The sequence below is a fragment of the Silene latifolia genome, chromosome 8 (assembly GCF_048544455.1).
Source record: "Silene latifolia isolate original U9 population chromosome 8, ASM4854445v1, whole genome shotgun sequence".
Taxonomy (NCBI): Eukaryota; Viridiplantae; Streptophyta; class Magnoliopsida; order Caryophyllales; family Caryophyllaceae; genus Silene; species Silene latifolia.
In genome coordinates, this window is record NC_133533.1 from 101,863,419 (window position 1) to 101,890,085 (window position 26,667).

Consider the following 26,667-nt stretch of genomic DNA (forward strand, 5'->3'; position numbering starts at 1 on the left):
AAACTCGCCTGTCTCCATTTTTTTATAAGGTATTTTTTCCATTCTTTATTTAGTGATTTGTAGTTTGTTTTTTGTTAATTATTGCCTTTGTTGAACTATCATAAAAAGAGGTCATTTGATTTTTCAATCTTCAATTATGGGTTTGCTGATGTTGATTTGTTCAATTTTTAATTATGGTTGTGCAGATCAAATTCGAGGTCATTTGATAATTAACAATGGTTTTTGCCAAGAAAAATGTCAAGAAATCTTCCAAGAAATCTGAATCGAAGGTAAAAAATCTCGTCTTGTTGGTATAACTCTTATAGAATGATGTATAACTTCAATTAAATATCTATATAACTCTAATCCCAATTGTTTGTCATCTACAGATGGATGTTGTAGAAAGTATTGACACGGGACTTGTTATCCAGGTTAAAAGTTTTGATTTTGATTTATACGTTACTAGATGTATAAATCTGGTTACTAGATGTATAACTTTAGTACTCAATATGTATAACTCTGGTTACTTAATGTAAAACTCTGGTTACTAGATGTATAACTTTAGTACGCAATATGTATAACTCTGGTTACTAGATGTATAACTCTGGGTTCTAGATGTATAGCTCTTCTGATTCTGTGACCAACTCCTTTTTCATAATGTCAAACTCTAATTGTTATATGTATAACTATACTTCTAATTAGTTTCCATGCATAGAGTTATACAATATATGCCTACAGTTATACATTTTATACCTGGATTTATACAATATATAGCTAGAGTTATACAATTTATACTTTGGAGTTATACATTAGATGCCTGGAGTTATACCTAGAGTTATACCTGGAGTTATTCCTAGAGTTATACATTATACTGTATATGCTTACAGTTATACATTTTATGGCCAGAGTTATACATTCTATGGCTAGAGTTATACATTATATGGCCAGAGTTATACTTTCTATTGCTAGAGTTATACATTATATGACTTTACTTTTCAGAATGTCTAACTTTTGTTATTATATGTATAATCGTATTGTTATTCGTATAACTAACTTTCCCGATTATCTCTTCTTTTGAATGGTTAAAAGTACCAAGAAATCGACAAGGGTGCTTATTCCAAGGTTAAAAGTTTGACTTTTGTTATAACTCATAGTCATTTGTTTTATAACTCGATTACATGTTGAATAACTTTTGTCATAATGTAAACCGGAGTTATACAATATTTGCCTAGAGTTGTACATTTTATTCCTGAAGTTATACAATATATGCCTAGAGTTATACAGTATATGCCTAGAGTTATACAGTATATACTTGAAGTTATACATTTTAATAATAGAGTTATACATTCATGGTTCGAGTTACACATTATATAACGTTAGTTTCAGATTGTCTCACTTTTGTTATTATATGTATAATCAGAATCGTTATTCTCGTATAACTCTCCGATTATCTCTTCTTTTGTTTGTCACTCTGATTATATGTATATGTATAAGCATCGTTAATCTGAATTCCTATTTATTTGTCAGCTACAGATGGATGATGCACCAAGTACCGAGAAGGAGCCGATTCCCGTGTTCAAAGTTTGACCTTTTTATAACTGTTGTAATTTGTTGTATAACTCTGATTACATTTTGAATAACTTTTGTTGTCAGAATGTATAACTCTTGACATTTTCTGATTAACTCTATTATCAGAATGTATAACTTTACTTATATTTTGTATAACTCTGACTATCTATTGTATAACTCTAATTGCAACTACAGCATGTCTAATTTTGTGTGTTGTCCTTGCTTTTCCCCAGATGGTCGAGGCCAAACCAAGGGTAAAGAGGGTGCATGAAATCACGGTTTCGTGTCGACCTCAAAGACTTGTCTCTCTCATTGAAAAGCTTAATGAGGATCAGGTGTCCGCTGTTAAGAAAATTGGGTTTGGTGGCATTTTGGAGCTTAAGATTAGCAGCTTCCCACTTGCACACGTTCACTTTGTTCTTGGAGTCCTTCTCGATGGGTCATATGTGTTCAGTGGCTTCTCGGAAGAAGGAGTTTATGATCAGTAAGCATGACGTGCATGACTGTTTCTTGATACCTCTTGGACCCAACCGTCTCCCGTTGGTACCTACTGGTTCGCAGAAGGGGTCCAACGATCCCAAAAATAAGGAGCTGAAGGACAAATGGTGGCAAGCTTACGGGGTGGGCAAAGCAAATAGTTCAATAAGTTTAGGGAAAGTTCATAAGCAACTTATGGAGTACGAGGAGGCGGACGATCATTTCTGCCGGCTATTTGTTTTGTTCTCTATGTCTTTATTCCTCGCACCCACCCCAAACAAGGGGATAGATTTGAAGCTGTTAAGGGCTGTAGAAGATCCTAAAGCCATTCCGCATTTTGACTGGTGCTCTTATATTTTGGAAATGATGGTGAAAGCGGGGACAGACTGTAAAAAGGGGGTAATGATGTTGGGTGGATGTATTCCCTTCCTCATGATAAGCTACTTTCAGCGATATGATTACAAGGGTAAGCCTTGCCTCCACGATCTACCTTTGATTAAGCATTGGGATGAAGCCTCGCTTGTAGATAGGGTAAAATTTGAGGTGGCTCAAGGGGGATTGGGTACTTTAACTTTGTCTAAGACCAGGTATCCGAGGTGCCTTCAAGATTCCTCTTATATTAAGAGTTTGGATAGTATCAGCCTCGGCGAGAACCCAAACTACTGTTGTTATCCCCCCCTCTCTCCGCTCAACTTCCGAGAAGAAGTTCATTCAGATTGAACTACCAAAGCAGTGTCGAGGATGACCAGGAATTGAAAGCTAGGGTTTGTCGATGTAAGTTCAAACTATTATATATTTTCCAGATTGATTCTGCTTTCAAATTAACGTGCCATCTATCTATTATAATATAACTAACTTACTGTACTTCTTCAATGCAGCGTACTCACGAGCTTTATCTACAGATGCAAAAGAACGCTATTGTGTTCTATTCATGGTACGCAGATGCAACCGCAAGGATCAAAGCTATAACTAGTGATCCGACGGGCCTAAATCCTAGTCAGGCCTCTCAAGAATTCTTTGAGGGTGAAAAGATTCAAAAGTACGTCGCAAGCGAAGCAGTTGCGAGTAAAGGTCAAGGTTTCTGTTGGTAACGCTCCTGCATTTGGAGAGGTAGTTAGTGAGCCCCCCAAAAACTATGACGGAATTGATGCATCTACGCGGCAAATAAGTGAAGTTCTGTCTAGTCTCTCCAATGATGGGGGTGGCAGGGGTGGTAACCCTCGTGTTGAGCCGCGTCGAGAGTCGGTCAAAGCCGACACGCCAACGAAATCAGTTGCAGTTTCATGGTCAAAGATTATGGAGGAAGTGGGAGGTGATACAATAGTTTCTAATCCGTTGTCGATGCTAGCCTGTGGTTAGAGGATCAAGGTGTGTGCACCCCCGTCCAAACTGTCAGAGAGCTATTGTTGGAGGCGAATTACACCGTGGAGGAAATTGAGCAAGCTTACGGCCGGTCAGAGGACGTTGAAACTCGGCTCGGGGCAGGTGATGAGGTGCATGAGCACGTTCACGGGGAGGGATTGAAAGAAAATGTTGAAAATGTTGAAAGATTGTCAGACATTAACCATGAAAGATTATCAGACATTGTAGACCAAGCTGACGGGCCGTCAGAGGATGCTGAAACTCTGCCCGGGGTAGGTGATGAGGTGCATGAGCAAGTTCATGGGGAGGGTGTGAAAGAAAATGTTGTAAGATTGTCAGACAATCAACCGTTAGATAAGGAGATGGAAAAATCTACGGTCCCATCATTGCCAATGGAGACACAAGAATTGATGGAGTGTATGTTTTCTACTGCTGAAATCAAGGAAGCTTTATGTGGACTTCCAGCATACGGGAGTGGTCCTGATGGCGAGGTAAGTTTGTTAATTTTCGCTAAATAATTTTTATACATTCGTTGTTTTTTTTAAATTGGTCGTGTATAACTCTAAGTTGATAAAGTATAACTTTGTTGGAACTTATGATGAGGCCTTGTAACTGTAGTGCCACTGCAACGGCCGTTTGGTACAACTCTTAACCAGTATATGACTATAGTTATACAGTATATGACTAGAGTTATACAATATATGCTTTGGAGTTATACATTAGATGGCTGAAGTTATACCTAGAGTTATACCTGGAGTTATTCCTGGAGTTATACATTATAGTGTATATGCTTACGTTATACATTTTATGGCCGAGTTATACACTCTATGCTTACAGTTATACATTTTTATGGCCGAGTTATACGTTTGGTACAACTCTTAACCATATGTGTATAACTCTTACTCAAATATGTATAACTCTGATAGCATATTTTTAACACTTCACACGTGTATAACTCTTGCCCTTCTATGTATAACTGTAATTCATTGGGTCTATAACTCTGTGACCCAAATGTCTCACTTTTAGAGTTATACCTATAATTTTTTTGATACAAAAGCATGGTGTTTAATTTTATTATTTTTCATTCGGCCACTGTTCAAAAGGATGTAATTGCGAATGTTGAACAACATTCTAACAATGGGGGTGTAAACGTAGATGTTGTCGAGGGTGCGGAGATCACCCCGGGGAATCTTTCAACGGAATGGAGTGGAAATCAAATCCCTCTGACTTTCATGAGCACGGCAGATGTGAATGAGGCATTTGCCGGAGTTGAGGAGCGAACAATTGGTGCTGCCAAAGAAGGTTTGGTAGTTGAAATCGCTGGTGCTAGGGTTGAGCCGGTTGCACCACTCCCACCCCCTATTTATGTGTCGCGATGTGACATGATCCACCATCCTTTCTTACTGCATTCAACTGCCCCCCTTCAGTGTATGGACATTGTACCTGAGAACCTAGGTTGTTCTCAAGATTGAGGGGCACCCAAACCCGACCAAAGACGTATGCTCACAAAATGTACATTGCGATTTAACAAGGAACGTTTCAGGACGGTGTTCAGGGTGAGGAAAGATGTAATGGATTATGTCTTTGATCAATTCCACGCCCATAATAAAGAGTAAGTAAAAGATAAGTTTTACCTATATTTCAATACGTCAGTCAAACAGGCCATGAATCTTTTCCCTTGCTGCGTGTCTCATTTTTGCTAATCCTTTGTAAGGAACAATTGGTCACATATCCCTGTCCAAACTGCATAACGCGTATTGATCTCCAGTCGTTGATGCCCGGGGCTCAGATTACGGCCAATGTCATCGACTGCTGGTCTGTACTACTCAATCAGCTTACGCACGCGAACACCGCACTGTTTCAAGTTCGCTACTGTTTCTTTGGCCTAGGTCACGCTGTAAGTGTGCTCGAACTCCGCAAGTTATTTTGTGACAAACTGTACGTAACTTGTGATACAAGTCGCCAACCCCGTCTATCATTTTTATAGGACCTAGCAATTGCAATTTGGCAAGGCAGGAAGAAAAACTTGGTTGTTGATAATTCTGAAGGCTTTTGTGCCTCGTGGGACATGTGGCAAGAGTCGTGTTCTAGTCCATTCCCACTGGACTCCAATATGGTGAGCTCAGATATCAATATAGAGACATTTACATACTGAAATTATACATTATTTGCCTAGAGTTTAACAGTATATGCTTAGAGTTGTACAATATATGCTTTGGAGTAATACATTAGAGGCCTGGAGTGGAGTTATACCTAGAGTAATACCTGGAGTTATACACTACATTGTATATGCTTACAGTTATAGATTTTATGGCTGAAGTTATACATTATTTGTCTAGAGTTATACAGTATATGCTTAGAGTTTTGATGAGTGGCTAACTTCACTCCATAACTCTAGGCATATAATGTATAACTTTAACCATAGAATGTATAACTCACTGCACATAAAGTACAACTGTAAGCATATACAAGATAATGTATAACCAGGGCATCTCGCATCGCACATAATGTACAACCGCAAGAATATACTTGTATAACTCTAGAAATTGAATGTACAACTCTAGACATATAATGTATAACTCTAACCATAGAATGTATAATTCCAATTACGCACAATATGTATGCCTCTAATCTGCTAATTATGTTTTATAACTCTTAGATTTTTGGTGCATGTTTGTAGGTTTTCGTCCCGGTAAGCACTGGCGATGAAGATCATTACTCTTGCATTTGCATAAATTTCCTCTCTGAGCAGATCGAGTACCTTGATAATCGTTCTTACGAGGACGATCTTCTGAAATTACCATACGGAGGGATTGCGCAGACATCGTAAGTCTTATAAACCTGGTGACTAGATTAATTATCGGCTCCATTTATTTTGTTAATTGGTCTTCCCCTTTTAAACGCCTTGCCTAACTTCCGCCAGGCCGATGCAATGGGAAAGTATATGGCCTACAAAGGGCTCGACAAAGGCAAGAAAGTTGAAGGGTTTCCTTTTGTCAACATTAAATTCAATGGCAGGGATCGGGACATATCCGTCAATGATCGTGGTCTTTACGTCATGGTTCATATGTTCTTTGCACCGTGGAGAGCCATTCGACCGTACCATAGGGACAAAGGAAAGCAATGACCTCATGCGAGCGGAAATTGCCGCAACCCTTGTCCTCGTGACATTAACTTGGACAGGGAAGCTGTGTTATCCAGGGTAACAGCTTTTAAGGAGCTTAAAGACCGTGAAATGGAGGAGGTGCGTGATAAACAGAGGCTAGTCGGCAACACAAGTGGAAGGAAGAGAGGTGTTGGAATTGCCGGAGAGAACAGTTTTGCTAAATGACCTTGCTCTAAAGTCAGTTCAACCTATCAGACTCCACCTTCCAAAGTAGCCCTGGGTCGGACGCCGTCTAGTCGGGCCCTCTCAGCTGTTAATAGCCGCTCCCGGGGTAAGGGTGATGGCCTTGGTTGCACCACATATTGCGGGGAACCAGACGCCGACCTTACAGTGGTCGCCAAGATGCTGAAGTTGAACAAGGCATTAATTAGGGATATCCCGGTGTATCGCAAACAAGTGGCTGATTACGTTTTCCTTGATGACTACAAATTTCCAAATGAGTAAGCTGTCTAAAATCCTAATGTTTTATCATATTAAGTTTTATCAATATAGAGACATTTCCATACTGGAATTCTACATTATTTTGCGTAGAGTTTTACAGTATATGCTCAGAGTTGTACAATATATACTTTGGAGTTATACATTAGAGGCCTGGAGTTATACCTAGAGTAATACATGGAGTTATATGTTTCATCACTGAAGTTATATATATCGTTAATGGAGTTATACGTTTCATCAGTGAAGTTATGCAGTCATTTTAATAGCAGTTACCTTCCCATTTAGTATACGTTATAGCCTGATTAACACATGCTGTCTGAACTACAGTGAACCACTTGTGAGTTATGGCCGGCACGGAACAATTAATAGGTTGCAAATGTTGTCTATGCTCCCTGAGATGCCAATGGATGAAAAAGTGATTGAGTGTTGGTCCTTGTTGCTTAATCGATTGGAGGCAGAGGAATGCGCGATTTTTCGTTCGTCTTTCTTCGGTATCCGTCATATGGTATGGTCCTAATCAATCCTTTAATATGCTATAAGAGTTTCACATACCCTCTTTAAAACTTTCACAGTGGAAAATAAGTCTAAAGTTATACATACCCTCCATGGACTTAAACATTTTGTTTTGAGAAGTTTTTAACAACCAGTATGAACCTAGGCATTCTTCATTATGCTATAAGAGTTACTGTGCAACTCCAATGCACAACCCCTATAACTCCTCTGGTATCCTCACACATATATTGCTACTTGAACAGGAAACAATCTTGAGCCTTGTACGAAACCCTGTCCATCAAACACCGGACACCGAAAGGTTGTACAATATGTGGGACGTCTTCCGAATCGACTGTGGCAAAGATTTCAGCTTGAAGGCTGATTTAATCTTCGTACCCATTAAGATTGAAGCCGATTATGCATGTGTGTGTATCAACTTTAATTCTAGGGCGATTGATCTTCTGGACAATAAGTACTATTCAAGTCCGGGCCAATCGGAGATATGCAAAGCGTGTCACGTTATTGTAAGTGGAATTAAATTGTAATTATGTTCAACTAAAAAGTGTTGTCGCCACTTTTACAATTTCACTTTTTGACGTTCTTGTCTGTGCCAGGCGAGCCTCATGAGCGACTACGTGGAGTCTAGGGACGACGAGAAGGACAGAGGGAAAGACATACCGGCGTTCCATTTCCGTCAGATCCAGTTTGCCTGGCATAACAAATGATAAACGACACCGAGTCTGGCTTGTTCGCCATGATACACATGTTAATGTACGAGGGTGATAGTTTTGGTCACGTTGATCTCGAGAGGAAGGTGAACCGTCGATATTTGGTGATCCAGTTGGCAGCAACGCTTGTCCTAGCTGACATGAACATCATCGGGGAAGGAGTTCTGTCCAAGGTCAATGGTTTCATTGGCGAGAAATTACAGATCCTGAAGTAAGTAGAAGCCATACGAAAAGCGCAAGTGGAGAGAGATAAAAAAACTGCGAAAAAATAGAATGTATTTCCTTTCATTCTGTATTCTCTTTTTTTGCAACTCTAGTATGTTGTCAAGAAACTCCTTAACAACTTAGACAACTTTTTGGAATAGATTGTTACTATATCATCTTGGTCAGTCATAATTAAAATCCAAGTTTTACAGATAAGTATTAGAGTTATACACTCTGTGAAGTAAAGTTATATAAATTTTGTACAGGAGTTATACAACACATGACTCAGCGATTATGAAAAAAAGGCAAAATTGATTAAACAGCTAAGAGTTATACAAAAAATATCAAGAGTTATACAAACTGTGTACAAGAGTTATACAACTTATGACTGCAGTTATGTAAAAGGCAAATTTTATTAGACAGTTATGAGTTTTACAAAAAATAACAAGAGTTATACAAATTGTGTACAAGAGTTATACACTCTGTGAAGTACATTTATCCATATATGGGTAAGAGTTTTACTTAAAGCCACTGAAATTATAATTCGTTCTTAAAGCCACTTTTAAATATTGGATATTTTGCCATGAACAGAAGTCATCAAAATTGTGTAAAAGAGTTATACAACATTAGTTTGAAATTTCACACACCATATTACTGAAGTTATACAATCTGAAAGGTGCAATCCCCCTTCAAAATAGACAAAAGCTAGCTATTAAATACCCCTTCCGTCTCACCATATTTTTTACCTTTTAAAGAAAAAAAATTGTAAATAATTTGTTGAGACGGAGGTATTTTTCTACTGCCTACTACTACAGCATGTTAAGTTTCTCTATTCTTCTTCGTCGTCGTCTTCTTCTTCTTCTTCTTCTTCTTCTTCTTCCTCTTCTTCTACTCCTTCAGATGCTGGTGAAGACGGTGGATGCTCAGAGAATGGGTTAGGGCAGTTCCGTTTATCGTGGTGTGCCATTTGTTTACAGTTATTACACATGCGCTTTGGCTTACAAGCCAAGGCAATGGCTTTAGCCTTAGCTGACACCATTCTTTTACCGCTGCCTTTGTTTTTCGATTGTTTTGGTGGATGTAACGCCCCGTAATTTCGGACCGTTAATATATTTCGGAAATAATTTATTAATCAAATAAAAGTTGATATTTAAGTATTTAAAGTAAAAATAATTCAAAGAAATATAATTTTATTATATTTTGAAGAAAAATATTTATTTTGATAGTTTCGAGATGTTTAAAAATAGTTTAAACCGTGTAAAACTTTTTATTTCGAAATAAGGGCGTATCGGGGGGAAAATGACAATTCTTATGAACGTTGGGTAAACGAATTTGGAAATGGGTCGTATGAATACTCAATTTTCTTGTAATCTCGTGTTTAAGAACTTTGGTCTTGTCGGAATTTGCATTTGACTTACGGTTTTAATTATTAACGAAACGAGTCAAAACCGACTCGAAAAATCCCGACTCAAACCCGACTCCCTCCTTTCCTTTCTTCCTTTCCCGCGGACCAGCCCCCTTCCCCTTCCATTTTCTGATTTTTCTTTCTTTCTTCTTCCTTAACATTCCAAAACACATTTCAACAAAAATCAAGCCAAAATCGACATAATTTCTTCGTTTCTACTCGGATTTTCGCTAACTTTACATTTCTGGAATCCTCTCGTCGCGATCTACAACTTGGTATAATTTAATTTTAGTTTTCTTGAAGTTGTTTTAAGATGAATTTTCGGTAATTTCGGTTTTATGTGCTTATTATTGTGTTTTAATTGTTTATTTAGGTGAAGAATTGGAGGACGAGTTTGGGGACTCGTATATTATCGAAGATAGCGGCTAGTTGCATATTAGGGTTGGGTTTTTAAGGTGCTAATTGCTCTTTTTCTAGCTTAAGGTAACATATTTCGAGTTACTCGACGAAAGATCGTCACATGCTTTGATTTTTGTATGTTTGGGTGATTTTTAATTGAGTAGAAATTTTCACATGTTTAAATTTGATGCATGCATGGTTAATTCATGTCTTTTGGTTAGTTTAAGTTAGGATATTAGTATGGGAACGATTAATTAATGTTCAGACGGTCTTATAATGAATAAAAATGAAAAAAAAGAGGAGTAATGGTGGCGGCAATGGCCCGGCAGCAACCCGGCAGCCACGGCCGGCTGGTCTGGTCGGTCCGTTGCTTGTTTCGCGATTTTTCGTACAATATTGGTCATTTCGGGTTAATTAGTGTTAAAGTTGTATAAGTCACATATGAGTACACTTTTAAATTGAATCATACTAGTAGTAGAAATTATTCTTATATTGGTAGTTAGCATATGTTAGTATAGGTTATAAAATGTAATGGTATTAAAAAGGCTTAAAATGAATAATGTTAGTAGTAAAGATAATGAGGTTGGTAAAATTTAGCTTATATTGATAATTATCACATGTTAGGATAATTTATAAGTTGAAATTGTAATGATTAGGCTCAAGGTAAATTTTATAGCAATAATTGCCATGTTTTGATGATTGTTAAAACCGAGCCTTAGTCCCTTTGTGATGCGATGTCGATTAATTGAGTGATTGGTCACGCAATTTAACCGTGCACTGTCGCAGGTGGGGTTGCGGGTAAAAATTCGGTTGAATGAATTAGATAATCGGCCTTTTTCTTGCTTTAGGCCATTTATTATATCTCTATTTCACATGTGTAGTTAGTTGAACTTAAGTAGCTTCTTATATTGTAGAAACGGCCCTAGATTCCCTGAAGCCTTTAATATAGTTAATATTGTTAGAATTGAAAATTGGTATTTAATACTTATTGAGGATACTGTTGGATTTGTATGCTGAATAGACATTTATATAGCCTTTCACATGATAGAATGTTAGAATTTATGTTGGTAAGTAGGACTCTTTGCCCTCTTATGGTTAAGTGGGTGTCTTACTTGACTTGTGTGTGAGTCTTGTGTGGTGTGGGCTAAAGTATTCAAGCTGGGACTAGGTCCTAGGTGAGTATTTCGGCCTTCATCATAGATAGGTCTTTATAGTCTTTGACGAGTATATGTTCACTGCTTGATAGCCTTTGTGTTCCTGACTAGTGGATTTATATCCAAGTTGGGGCATGACCTCAGTTACTTATTTTGATAGTAAGTGGTCAGCTTAAGTACTAGCCAACCCTTTGGTGGACTCCTTAGGGTACTCACTTTGTTTTAGAAAAATTGTGGGTCTTGGGTGCGGTGGTGTGTATCCGCATGTCTAGGTCTGCGCAGATTTTAGGCTAGGGTTGTGTTGTCTCTTGGCTATGTTTTATTAATATTAACCGCTGAGCCAAGATACCGGTTCGATTACCTTCCCTACCTCGTGGTATAGACTCGAGTTACAAAGTGACTATTGACCGTACTAAGAACTTATGCCTGTCTTTGATATATTGCCCTTTCTTGTATGGTGATTTTATGAACTGTAATAGGTGAGATGTGAGCCGGTTACAGTTGATAAAGTTTGGATTACTATTTGAATTATATGATTCACATGATAGTTTAGTTTGGTCAGTTTAGGGGTCATAGGTTAGATTTACATGACAATTACATTGTTTATCATATTGTTTACATGTATTACTACATGTTACATTAATTTTGACGATTCGTGGCTGGGAGGACTCGAAGTTACTCCCCACTGAATTGTGGCTTTCGTGTTTGTATAAAATGCGATTGACAGGTTGTTGATGCTTGTTGGGGTCACAGACGAGCTAGTGAGCAAGGAACCTTGGACCTAGTTTTGGCTATTCTAGTAGTAAACCTTTTACCTTTTGGTTTTGTATATAATTTGAAGGGACATATGTCTCCCTTTTCTATTTTTGGTTTGTATCATTCTATTTTCTTATTTAGCTATGGCATGTAAAGTAGTTCATTAGCATTGCAGGTTTTGGCACCCGCTTCTGGGAATGTTGGAAATGTTGTGATTGGTTTAGAAAATTTTTTGAAATTACAGGTTTTTGGCTAGTTGAACCAATTACAAACATATCCTACCAGTTTTTCTGTAGAATTTACGTTATTAGTTAAGGCTAGATTTAAGGGTGTCACAGTGGAAGTACCTCGTCACTGGCGGGGCAACCAAGGATTTGCTCAAATTCCTGCTGCTTTGTTAAATCCTTCTTGTACGGTAAAAGTTTCTCCTTGAACTCTCTAATTAACGAGCTTGAGTTCACAACTTCAGTCACACTCGTGCCATGAAGTAAAACAATGGTTGCATGAACTTCTGACCACAACTTCACCATCGCAACTTCTTTTGCATCAGCGCTACTATTTGTTTCCATTTGTTCACCATCACATTCTGATAATCTGAATTGCAATGCATCCTTTCTCCATCTTGTAGAAACGTAATCAACTGGAATTGTCTTCTTGCCGTTAGCCGACAAAATCCATACTATATGTCGGCACAAAAATCCCATCCTTTAAAACATCATACAGCTGCACCGTGTAGCCTGTGTCCCTGTAATCAAATTAAATTATGTCGTTAGTAGTCTTATACATATAATAATAAGAGTTAAACATTATCAACGTAGAGTTATACATATGGCAACAAGAGTTATACATTCTGAAAGCTAAAGTTATTCAAACTCTAATCGAGTTATACTACAAATAGTCATAGTTCGGTGAAAAATTGAATAAGTTCTAATGTTATTCTGAAAGTAGAGTTATACATATGCCAACAAGAGTTATACATTCTGAAAGCTAAAGTTATTCAAAACGTAATCAGAGTTATACTACAAATGACAACAGTTCAGTGAAAAATTGAATAACTTCTAATGTTATTCTGAAAGTATAGTTATACATATGGAAACAAGAGTTATACATTCTGCAAGTAGATTTATGCATATAATAAGAAGAGTTATACATTCAGAAAACTTAAGTTATTCAAAATGTTGTCAGATTTATACAGCAGATAACTGCAGTTCACTGAACAATTGTATTACTTCTATGCTCAGACAATGTAACTTTGGCACTATATCTAGCAACTCCAGTCAACTACCACATAAAGTTTATGCCAAAATGTTGTTACCTGGGTTGTACTCTACGTTGAAACTTTTCTGTCTGATTGAATCCTTTACGACAGTCACTTCAACTCCATCGACTTCAGCATAGCCCCCGGTCTTACATGTATCGATTGAGCAAATGACCTCTAGTTGGAATTCCTTGAAAACCTCACGGGTATAAACATTTGGCGTATATTCCTCTATGGGTAAATGCGTCCCCGTTGCTGGTGTTGAGTGTCAGTTTTCATGGTCAAGTCTCTTCTGCGTATGCCGTTGATGGTCCATAGCGCTTTTAAAACGCATCCAAAACTCCACTAACGTACCTGAGTTCTGCTCGAACTTCTTAAAAAAACTATTACTGCTCTCTGATCTCTGGGTTGTCCTCATTACACCACCCATGTTCAAGTCCCTGCAATGTACCATCACCCATTGGCTCCTTTTATCGTACGCTTCAGTAAACCACTCTTCGTTCACAAGACCATGCGCTTCCATTATTTTCGCCCACCTACGGTCAAAGGCGTCGCTTCTAGGTTGTCGTCCCATATAATGTTGTTCAATTTCTCAATGAATTCCTTATAATCCTCCCTTGTCACCCCGAACTTCGATGGCACCTTGTTCATTATATGCCACATGCAAAATCGGTGTCGTGCAGTCTTGAAGGCAAGGGGTACGGCCTTATAATGCCCGCATCCTGATCTGTGATAATGTACTTGGGTTCCTTTCCACCCATAGCATTCAAAAACCTGTTGAAAACCCACTGGAAGGATTCATGGTCTTCATGGGCAATCAATGCCCCTGTAATGTCACCGACCGCTTATGGTGATCTATGCCGTGAATGGCGTGAAAATCATATCGTACTTATTTGTTGAGTATGTTGGGTCATACGACACTGCATCTCCAAAAACGGAGTAGTTCCTTCTAGCGGTTACGATGACCCATATTGCCCTTCAAGGGTCGTTATCCTTGTTAAATTCATAATCAAAATAAAACCCCTGCCTATTTTGTGTCATATTCTTGAACCGGTCAATGAACAATTGACCGTCCCGTTTATGGATGAAGTACTTCACATCTCGGTGGAAGTTCTTAAAATAAGTTAAGGATGCACCAATGTTCTCGAACCCGTTTACGAACTCCTTACACATGTTGTACGTCCTAGTTGCTCCTATCCTCAACTGCAGTGGACAACAAATCCTGATCAATGCTGATTAATAACCAAGAATTCCTCAACTATAACTCTTTCAGGTTGTCTTATAACTTCATGAAACATATGCATAACTCCATTCATTGATTGTGCAACTTCTTATTATTTATAACTCTTAGGTTTACATAACTCTATCATCTCGGTGTATAACTTTAGAAGTTTGCCATTCAATTAGTGGAGATTTGATTAATAGTAAACTAACCCTTGAGTTGTACATTATCAAGTACTTGTGAAAATCTTGTATGTTCCGCGACATCTTTTGAAACTGACGATCCTCACTCGATACAAGCTCGTGATTATGCCCCATGTGGAATCGGTCAATTACTAGTACTCCATTCTTCATAAATAGCCTGACATGTGCTTTACACCCTACCCTCTTGACTGTATATTTCCTCTGGTTCGCAGTTCTTTTTCCCCATTGCATTTCTTCTTCCCTAATCCCGGTCTCATTTTTTTTAATTACTGCCTCTCCTTTTGGGACATATGTGAATCCCTCTCTGTTGCAAACCAGCAACTTCGACTTGATTTCACCGTCGTGCCATTTTTTCGTCGTGTACTTCCGAACATCAAACCCGGACGCCAATGCATAAATTTTATAGAATGTCACTGCCTCGTCGATTTCAAAAAATTGTTGCCCTACACAAGGTGTAAACTCCGCTGCCAAATGCTTACAATACTCAGTTTCCGCTGCCTTACGACCATCTGAGCATAATCAAACATCCATGAAATGATTAAGAAATATACTGTATAACTCTATGCACAGACTGTATAACTCTGGGCACAGACTGTATAACTTTAGGTATATAATGTATAACTCTTACCATATCATGTATAACTATAGTCACACTCTGTATAACTCTAGTACTTCGATGTATAACTCTAGGTAGATACTGTATAACTCTAGTCATACAATGTATAACTCTATGCACAAACTGTATAACTCTAGTCACAGTCTGTATAACTCTAGTCATACAATGTATAACTCTAGTCACAGTCTGTATAACTCTAGTCATATAATGTATAACTCTAGTGACAGTTTGTATAACTCTTAGCATATAATGTATAACTCTAGTCATACAATGTATAACTCTAGGCATATAATGTATAACTCTAGACACAGTCTGTATATGCTAAGAGTTATACATTATATGACTAGAGTTATACAGTGTAGACTGTATAACTTTAGTTTCAGAATGTATAACTCTAGTCATACAATGTATGACCCTTACCCATGTATGGATGACTGTACTTCACAGAGTGTACAACTCTTGTACACAATTTGTATAACTCTTGTTATTTTTTGTTAAACTCATAACTGTCTAATAAATTTTGCCTTTTTCATAACTGCAGTCATGTGTTGTATAACTCTTGTACACAATTTGTATAACTCTTGATATTGTTTGTATAACTCATAGCTGCTTACTAAATTTTGCCTCTTTTCATAATCGAGTCATGTGGTGTTTAACTTCTGTACAAAATTTGTATAACTCTGGTCAGACAACGTATAACTCTAGTCATATAATGTATAACTCTAGGCACAGACTGTATGACTCTAGGCATATAATGTGTAACCCTCCACATCCTATAACTTCACTTAATGAATGTATAACTTAAGCAATTACATGAATAACTATATCAAAATTGGTTGTTTAGTAAGAGTTTTTACGCAAAAAATCCGGTTAGAATTACTCTGTTACCTGAAGCAAAGCAAATTGTCAAAGAGTTTTACAAAAAATCAGTGGAGTTATAACACGATGAATATAAACACTGCATGAGTACACTGTATTATTGAAGTTATACATATACGTGTCACAGTTTTACATAAACCCACTGAAGTTTGCCATCATTTTTTACCATGAACAAAATGAAAAAACAAATCTAATGAACAATGATGAACACAAATGAAACAACTGCAAACTACAATAATGAACATCAATCCAAAATTACATATAGCGAACATCAAGTATTCTTGAACATCAAGCTACAATAATAACGTAGACACAAATACGAAAGCAAACAACTCACCATCCACGGCAACTTCAATCTGCATATGATCCATTTCACAAAGACTCACCGTCATTTTGATCGTCTTTTCTCGATGAACAATAACAATATTTTGATCTTCAACAAAGCGAATGAATTTTAACGGATGAACAATGAAGTACTTTATTTGATAACAATTTATTTATCTAATGATCAAAGAAGTAGTTTTACAGTTGGAATGAAATTTCTCTTCCTTTTTTAATGATTTATATTGGATTTTACAGGATTTAGGTGAATTTGTATGGTGATTTTTATGGGTTTTGCTTGTGTGAGAGGTTTTGAATGGTGAATGAAGAGGGAAAGCACGCAAACCGATATATTTGTGTTTGTTTAATCCTTTTGTACGTGGGATTTGTACCAAAACAAGGATGAAAAAAAGTGGGCAGTGGCCCCTCTTTCATACAACAACCATTTCCTTTTTTTTTTTTTGCTCTAAAAAATGCCCCCCTCTCTCCTTATCTCATCCCTTCAATCCCTTCATCCAAGGGTTTTTATAAGGACTTAGGGCCTTATATGGTATCAAGGACTTATAAGAACCCTTCTCTCTCTCTCTCTCTCTCTCTCTCTCTCTCTCTCTCTCTCTCTCTCTCTCTCTCTCTCTCTATCTATATATATATATATATATATATATATATATATATATATATATATATATATATATATATAAGAAGGGTTCTTATAAGGCCTTCATACCATATAAGGCCCTAAGTCCTTATAAGAGCCTTTGGATGAAGGAAATGGAGGGATGAGATTACATCTCAAACAAGGTTCATAAATCTCCCTCCCTAATCACCCTCTCTAATCTTGTATAACTCCATCTAATCTTGTATAACTCCTTCCCCATTCTAATCTCCCTACTCACTCACTCACTCATTATCCATTTCATTCATTCACCCTCTTCAATCATTCACTCCCCCTCTCTTCATTCATTCTCTCCCAACAAAAAAAAAACCAACAAAAAACCCAAAAAACAATAACACAATAAAAACCCAATAACAAAAAAACTACTACTTACTGGAAAAAAACAACAAGAACAACAAAGAAAAAAAAACCACCCAACCATTCCCACAACCACCCACACGCGGCCCACCACGAACTGTACAACATCACATTTCTTCTCCCTCTTATCTCGGATCTGCTCCGACGCCTCCACGACAACACGGCTACCACCCGACTTGGTCTACTCTGACGCTGCCACCACTCCACCAATAAACGTGATTGTTGTTGGTTGTTTCTGGCGGTGGACGGATCTCGGACCGTTGTTCCTCAACCACCAACATTATATAGATCCACCACCTACCCTTCCTCTGAACACAGTTGACAGCTGCCCTCCACTTCTCCCTCTTTTTTCGTCCTTTACAAGTTTAGATACAGCCTCCACCTATCCTTCCTCTTTTCTTTCTCTTTCGTCTTTTTACATGTGGTGTGGTGGTCCACAATTTTTTCACATCTCTTGTTTACTGGTGTTTGTTGTATTCTTTTTGTTTTTCCTGTCCATTTTTTCAGATTTTTCCTTCAAGCATTATTGATTAGTATAAAGTGCAAGTTTATTGGTTTTTGTTATTTTGCTTTTGTTATTTTGTTTTTTTTGTGTTTTTTGGTTTTTGTTTTTTTTGTGTTTTTCCTGTCCTCTTTTCTTTCTCTTTCGTCTTTTTTTTGTGTTTTTTGGTTTTTCTTTTTTTTTTTTTTTTTGTTTTTTTTTTGTTTTTTAGTTAAGGGTTGTTTTTTTTATTTTGGTTAATTTTTGACTTGTTTTTGTTTTGTTATTGTTATTATTGTTATTTGGTTTTTATTATTGTTATTCAAGTTTTTTTATTTGTTTGATTTTATGATTTGTGTTATGTTTTGATTTTATTTTTTTTATTGTTTGATTTTTTTACTATTTACGGCTAAAGTTATACATTTTATGACTAAAGTTATACATTTTATGACCAAAGTTATACAAAAAAAGACTAAAGTTATACAAAAATTGGACTAAAGTTATACAAAAAATTGGACTAAAATTATACAAAAATGAACCAAAGTTATACAAAAATGGACCAGAGTTATACAAAAATTGACAGAGTTATACAAAAAATTGGACTAAAGTTATACAAAAAATGAACCAAAGTTATACAAAAATGAACCAAAGTTATACAAAAATTAACCAAAGTTATTCAAAAATCGACCAGAGTTATACAAAAATGCACCAAAGTTATACAAAAATTGGACTAAAGTCATACAACAATGGACTAAAGTTATACAAAAATTGGACTAAAGTTATACAAAAATGAACCAAAGTTATACAAAAATGAACCAAAGTTATACAAAAATGGACGAGTTATACAAAAATGCACTGAGTTATACAAAAAATTGGACTAAAGTTATACAAAAAATGAACCAAAGTTATACAAAAATGAACCAAAGTTATACAAAAATGGACCAGAGTTATACAAAAATGCACCAGAGTTATACAAAAATGCACCAGAGTTATACAAAAGTTAGTCCATTTTTGTATAACTTTAGTCCATTTTTGTATAACTTTGGTTCATTTTTGTATAACTCTGGTTCATTTTTGTATAACTTTGGTTCATTTTTGTATAACTTTAGTCCATTTTTTGTATAACTTTGGTGCATTTTTGTATAACTCTGGTCGATTTTTGTATAACTTTTGTTCATTTTTTGTATAACTTTGGTTCATTTTTGTATAACTTTGGTTCATTTTTGTATAACTTTGGTTCATTTTTTGTATAACTTTAGTCCAATTTTTTGTATAACTTTAGTCTTTTTTTGTATAACTTTGGTCTATTTTTGTTTAACTTTGGTTCATTTTTGTATAACTCTGGTGCATTTTTGTATAACTTTGGTTCATTTTTGTATAACTTTGTTGCATTTTTGTATAACTCTGGTGCATTTTTGTATAACTCTGGTGCATTTTTGTATAACTCTGGTCCATTTTTGTATAACTTTGGTTCATTTTTGTATAACTTTGGTTCATTTTTTGTATAACTTTAGTCCAATTTTTTGTATAACTCTGGTGCATTTTTGTATAACTCTGGTCCATTTTTGTATAACTTTGGTTCATTTTTGTATAACTTTGGTTCATTTTTGTATAACTTTAGTCCATTATTGTCTTAGATGAAAAAAATATCTCACAAAAAAAAAACGAGATTTAAAACACGAAAAAAAAAAAAAAAAAAAAAAAAAAAGTGACGAAATAAACCGAGACGCAAAATCTGGAAAAAAAAAAAAAAAAAAAAAAACGAGTTTATATAATTACCGACGGCGGTGGTGGAGGTGGCGGTGGATGTGGGCGGTGGGTGGTGTCGGTTGGGATAGTGGTGGGTGGTGGTGAATGAGGAAGAGAGAAATGAATGATTTATTTGGTTTTTTGATTTATTTGGATTTTTTGATTTATTTGGATTTTTTGGGTTTTTTTATTTATTTGGATTTTTTGGGTTTTTTTATTTATTTGGATTTTTTGGGTTTTTTATTTATTTGGATTTTTTGGGTTTTTTTTTTTGAGGTTTTGAGAGAAGAGAAGAGTGAAATGTGTGAGATGAGAGAGAAATGGGTGGGTAGAAAACAAATATATCGTAAATTAGTGGTTAATTAGGGTGGATTAGTAAAGTGTGTTAATTTGCTTGTATAATGACTTTTGGTGGGTTCATCTCATCCCTCCATCTCCCTCCATCCAATGGCTCACAAAAGACCTTATGGACTCAATATATATCATGGCCTTATCATGGCCTTACATGATCTCTTCTCTCTCTCTCTCTCTCTCTCTCTCTATATATATATATATATATATATATATATATATATATATATAAATATATATATATATATATATATATATATCTTATTGTAATTTGATTAAATAAGACTCTTTTTAGTAATTAAAATATTTTTTTATTACTAAAATTGATTATTGTTTATGAAACAATTGAGATAAGAATGAATAGTTAATTATAATTACAAAATGTTGTGAATTATGTTAACTTGACCAATTTTATACACAAGTAATTATGAATTACTAGTAAATTTGTTATTTGTAATTTAATTAATTTGTATAATGATATTTAATTGTTAAATATGCATTAAATTGATTAATAACATGTTACATGGGCGCTACATGTGACATATTGTATGACAATATTACAATTGACAAACATAAATTGGATGTCTATTTTATGGGTGGACCGAAATTGGAGAGTTTTGGGTTAGTGGGTGTTTTTATTTTAATTGTTAAATAAAGACACAATCATAACCTAAAATTACTAATTTTACACACCTATTATTTTGAGAAGAGAAAAAGAAAAAGTGGAAGCCTTGCATTGGCTTTGGGACACCTCCTCATCCGGCTCCCCCTCTCTATAATGAGAAAAATGTTCTCATTTTTCCTCTTATGGAATATTAACATTCTTACATTATTCTCTCATCTCTCTAAAATTATTTTAGACAAAATTTGTTCTTTCTAATATTACATAAAAGATTACTAGTGTAGTAAAATAATAATATTAGGTATAATCTAGTTAATTATATTAGTAGTTTTAAGGGTTTGTTTTGGGTGCAACATTGAGGAGGATCTCTACACTTGAGATTTGTTGGAGGATCATCCACTTGCATTATAGCTTAAGAACAAGTTAAGGAAGGAGTCCTTGCTTGTGCCCAAAAATTTCGAACCATCACAATGTAAGGAACATTGTTTTTCTTTCTTTATTTCATTATTTGTTATGCATGCACTAGATCTTTTATGACTAAGTTAAAATGTTAATTAGATCACTATTAGAAATGTCTAATAATAGGTATATGAACCTAACACCTCTGACTCGCCTTTGACCACCATAGGGGCTGTCGTTGACCATCCATATGGGGTTTGACCGAGTAGGAAAAAAAGGGTTTTGCGGGGGGTTTTGTGTCGCGAGTTAAGGCTGCATTTTTTAGAGGGTTTTGGGTCACATTGGGTCTTGTTCTGGGCAGACCTAGGTTAAGGGAAGAGAGGGGAGTAGTGTGGTGGTTGTGGGTGGTCGTGAGGGTGGCCGGAGGTGGCGGTTTCAGAGGAATGAAGGAGGGATGTCAGGTTTGTTGTTATTGTTGTATGTTGTTGTTGTGTCGGCTCTTATTGGGCTGGATGTCGTGTTGTGGGATGGTGGTTGGGTCCACCGTGGTCAAGGGGAGACCATGGTGGTGGCTAGTGTCGGCCGTGGTGATTGGTGGTGGCAAAGGGGGAGGTTGTGCGTGGTGGTGTGTTGTTGCGGGTTGTTGTTATTGTTGTTGTTGTCGTTTGTTATTGCTATTGTTGCGGTTGTGGTGGCTGCCGGCCGTGGCCCGCCGTGGCTGGTGGTGGGGGTCACGGTGGCAGCAGTAGGTGGTGGTGGTGGTTGAGTTTGAGTTGGGTTTTGGGTAGTGTATAAGACGGGTATAATTAGCCGTATTTGTATAAATAGAATAGTATATTTATATGTATTTGTTATGTATTAGATCGGTATATTTATACGTATTTGTATTATTATCGTATTTTAGGAAATGGGTTTATTGAGGCAGTTTTACGAGATGGGCTTAGCTTGTGTGTGATTACTTATGCGGATTTCTTTGTGAGGTGGGTTTATCCTACTCATTTTCATTGTCGTATTTATTTATTTATTAAATGAGTCTTTTGGTCATTTAATTGCATCGAGTGAGTCGTATTGCATGTTGTTGGTTGATGCGGTCGTTCTACACCAAAAATAAATACCTAAGTTACTGCTAACAGAAGTCAGCGGCAAGTAGGGTCGATCTCCACAGGGAGGCTAAGTTGCTATCTATCTGTCTAATTCGGCCCTGTCAGGGTGTCACGAAATGGGGGTTTTGATTTGATTTAACTAACTAGAGACTAAAGCGAGGGAAATAAATAAGAGAAGTTAACAAAGAAGAGAGAAGGGAGTATGCTAGAGTCGGTCCACCGTGGCAGCTATCGATCTTATACTATCAGGAATACTAAGGCGATTAGACTATTGATAAGAAGAGCTATGGTCGTCACCTTTCGGTCCTTAAACCGCCCTAGAGCGTAAACAGATTAACTTTCGCCCTCACTGCAATACCCTATTGTAATTAAGCAAGCCTTCCCTTCCAATCTTTCGATCTAGGTCGGGGTTAACTAAATTTATTGGTCTCCTGCATGCATTCATTCGACCGGATAACAGTTAAATTGCCTAATACAATTCCTATCGCAAGACTAATCTATTTAATACAATTAAAGCATCGCTACCACGGCTTCCCTAATCCTAACATACTAAGGGGAATTAGCTATGCATAATTAAAGGGGAAGCAAGAAATAAAAGAAGAACAATAATAAACATTAAGTAATTAAAGAGAAGAGGGGAGAGAAATTACTGTAAATAAATGATCCGGAAATGAAAGAACAAAAGTAACAGTAGAAGGAGTAGCAGTGTATTCGAACCAGAGAGACAGGGAGAGTATAGAGTGTGAGAGAGAGTTTATAATAACATACTGACTCCCTATTTATAAGAAAATAGGATTAGCTAAACCTAATGACGGAATTAAACCTAAAAAGCCCAGCCCGTCAGCTAAATCCACTCGATCGAGTAAGGAAACCACTCGATCGAGCAACTCAGGCTCAAAACTGCTCGATCGAGGAAGGACACTGGTCGATCGAGTAAAGGCATACAAGGAACTGGTCGATCGACTTAGAATAGAGCTCGATCGACTGATTATTGACTCCTAAACCACTCGATCGACTAGAATAGCACTCGATCGAGTGGATCTTGACTTCAGCAGCTTGTAATTCTCGTTAGTTTGACATTGACTTGTCCTTTTAGCTCCCGAAACACCTTCACGCATCCCAAGACAGCAGTAAATCCGCTCCAAGTCTACTCTTCTCCAAATGCATGCTAAACGAGCGGTAAATGGCTTGATTTCACCACTTTTGGGTCCATACCTGCAAATAAGACATAATAACCCAAAGTAGCATATTCGGGGCATTTCGTAGCATAAAACCACGATAAAAGCATATAAATACGTGCATAAAATAGGCCAATAAGACTATATAAAATGCACGTATCAAATCTCCCCAAACCAAACCTTTACTCGTCCCCGAGTAAACTAAAATGCAACTAAAGGAACGGAAAAAGATAACTCAGAGCTAGCTACAAATGCCCACTTAAACCAATTTAATGCAAGCAAACTAAACACTTATAGCAAGACAGTCAAATGCAAACGAGTTATAGGATGTTTATAAATAAAGCTGAACCGTCGACCTTGCAAAACCTTTAAAAATGGACTCTCACGGGTCACTCTTTCTCTCATGAAGCAAAGGGTGAACATATATATGTAAGAGAGAAAGGAAAATAGTCGCTCACCTAAACTACGACCCACATAAGCATGCATGCAACTAATATGATAGACAATTCTAGCTACCGTACACACATTCCAACCAAACGAGGTCCGTCACAGCCGAGGGCTTACAAAAATATGGTAAAGTGAGGCAATGGGTAAGAAAAGGCAAAACATTTATGGGAATGTGGAGGTATAGGCGGCCAAGCTAGTACCTAAACAAAACCATATATCAACATCCGATTCTTAAGCAATTATGGGATTAAGCACATGCCCTTCAATTGGCATAAAATCTCACCAAACCGAACCAAACATACTCCTCAAATGATATAAGATAGAACATAGGAGCAGAAACCGTCAACCATTTTTCTCTTTTTTTTCTTTTCTTTTTCTATTTCTTTCGGTTTCTTTCTTTCTTTTTCGAATTTTTCTCCTTTTTTTTTTTTTTGAATTCTTTTTTTTCTTCTTTTTCACGTCTCTTTTCATCATCCTCCTCTCCTTCATAGATTACCAACTCCAATTCAATAGAATATGCGCCAATATTTGATACAATGAAATATATACCGCAAAACAACAATCTAAACTAGCTTGACAAGGCAGGCTAAATTTGGATGTAGCTAAAGGGTCAACTGGCAAATTTGGCTAATGTGGAGTTAAATGGGTAAAAATGAAAGAAAGGGAAAATGTAAGCACCTCCCTGCATGTGACACCAACAACTAACCCGAATGTATGACAGCAAAAAGCAATTGAATTTCATATATGTGCAAATTGATGAACATGTCATGCAAGGAGTATACTACTCACAATCCTACATGAAACTGGTCACAAATGACACCAGTTTATACGGCTCTAATTCCTTAGAATTTATAAGTAGGTTGCCAAAATCTCAGGTCAAGTCTATATGTTCAGCTAAATTAAACATTAACTCGTAGATTATGCAATAAGACAATGCTAAAAGATAACAGTTTAATGCAAGGCTTAAGCAAAAAGACAGATATAGTGCAATTTCATCACGGAAATCGACCGTTCCGACTCAACCTATATGCAAAAATAAACATGAATTTTTTTGAATTTTTAACAATTTTCTGATTTTTAGGGAATTTTTGAATTTTTTAACAAAAATAAACAACAATGCAAACAAAAATTAAACGTGATAGCTGAAATGCAATGAAAACAAAATGCAGACACAGATATGGATGCATAACCTCCCCAAACCAAACTGTACAATGCCCCCATTGTACCAAAACATGGAAAGGGAATGCAAACTGAAGGAGAAGGAGAGTAAAAGCGGAAAAACTCACAAGATAGCGCGAATAAGGGGACCTCCCCAAACCGACCATGAAATGGGAGGTTGCTAAAGGCCCGGAAAACCGTCTCAGGAAGCTAATCCAAATCAATAGCACTCGATCAAGAGGAATAGTAGCTGATCGAGTTAACTGGGCGTCTATAACTGCTCGATCGAGGAAGGTACCAGTCGATCGATTAGTTTTCTTTCTGCAGGTGGTCGATCGAGTGATTAATCACTCGATCGAGTGAATCCCTTAGCTACAGTGCTCGATTGAGTAGGCAAAACCACTCGATCGAGTGATGCTCGATGAATTCCTGCAAAATGAAATTAAAACAGCCCGCAAACCAACAAAAACAAGCTTAACTGAGACCGTCTATGGTATAAAACCATTTATTACAACTTAAATGAAATAAAATGCAGAATAAAATTGCCGGGTTGCCTCCCGGGTAGCGCTAGCTTCAGTCAGGTCCCAGCTCGACCTTCTTTTCTTCGAGGCTCTATAATTAATCACGATCAAAACAGCTCAAAGCGCGCAGCAACCTGTCAAATAGCTGCGCATGTGCTACACAACAGCATAAGTAGCACCAAAGTGGAATACAGAAATAGGAAATAAAAATGTTTAACTTTTTAAGCCGAACAAATTTCCTATGGGCGCTCCTAAATTTATCCACAAAATATAGGAGCGCGGGAGCAATTGTCAATATATGGGGGTATCTTTTCAGATTAACGAACTTGAAATGATAAGGACGGTGAAAATTCGTTAAATTATGCGTCCACATATGAGAGGGTGTAGCATTAAAAGAAGGAGCACAAATTAAACGAGGCAATATACTGTTAAAACAAACAATAATGAAATTATAAACACTACCTCGGGTTGGTCGCTCTCAACGACGGAATCACTGACAAAGGAATGGATTACCTCATCCGTGCTAGGAGCAATTACCGTCTCAGCTGCTTCTTCATCAACCTCCTCAGTGGAATCCATCCCGTAAATCGCAGCTTCAAGTGTATCCGACTAGAAATTTGTGAATAAGGGAGGTTCACCGTAACCTTCATCATCGTCAAACTCGTCATCCAAAATGAACCCAAGTGACGAATTAAAGCTCCCAATGGCCAAATCAGTCGATCGAGCAAAATACTCACTCGATCGACCAACTTCCTCCCGCATCTCACTCGATCGAGTAACAAAATCACTCGATCGAGCACTTCCCTCATGCATGTCACTCGATCGAGAAGAGATATTACTCGATCGAGGACTTTCTTCCTGTACAGCGCTGATATCCTTGCATACACTCTGGAAATACGATAGGAAGTCCTCATCCGAAATATAGAAATCATTTTCAGCATTGGGCAACGCGGGTTCTTCATGGGAAAAACCGCTCTTGGTCAAGTACACCTCTTCT

The 26,667-nt window shown here is 36.9% G+C and overlaps 1 long non-coding RNA gene across 1 annotated transcript; it reads left to right on the forward strand.

Moving 5' to 3' along the window:
* The first annotated feature begins 10,134 nt into the window (after window positions 1–10,134).
* On the forward strand, window positions 10,135–12,327 carry LOC141595794 (uncharacterized). Its single transcript, XR_012522294.1, has 2 exons — window positions 10,135–10,303; window positions 12,101–12,327. It is a non-coding gene; the product is annotated as an uncharacterized LOC141595794 (long non-coding RNA).
* The last annotated feature ends 14,340 nt before the right edge of the window (window positions 12,328–26,667 follow it).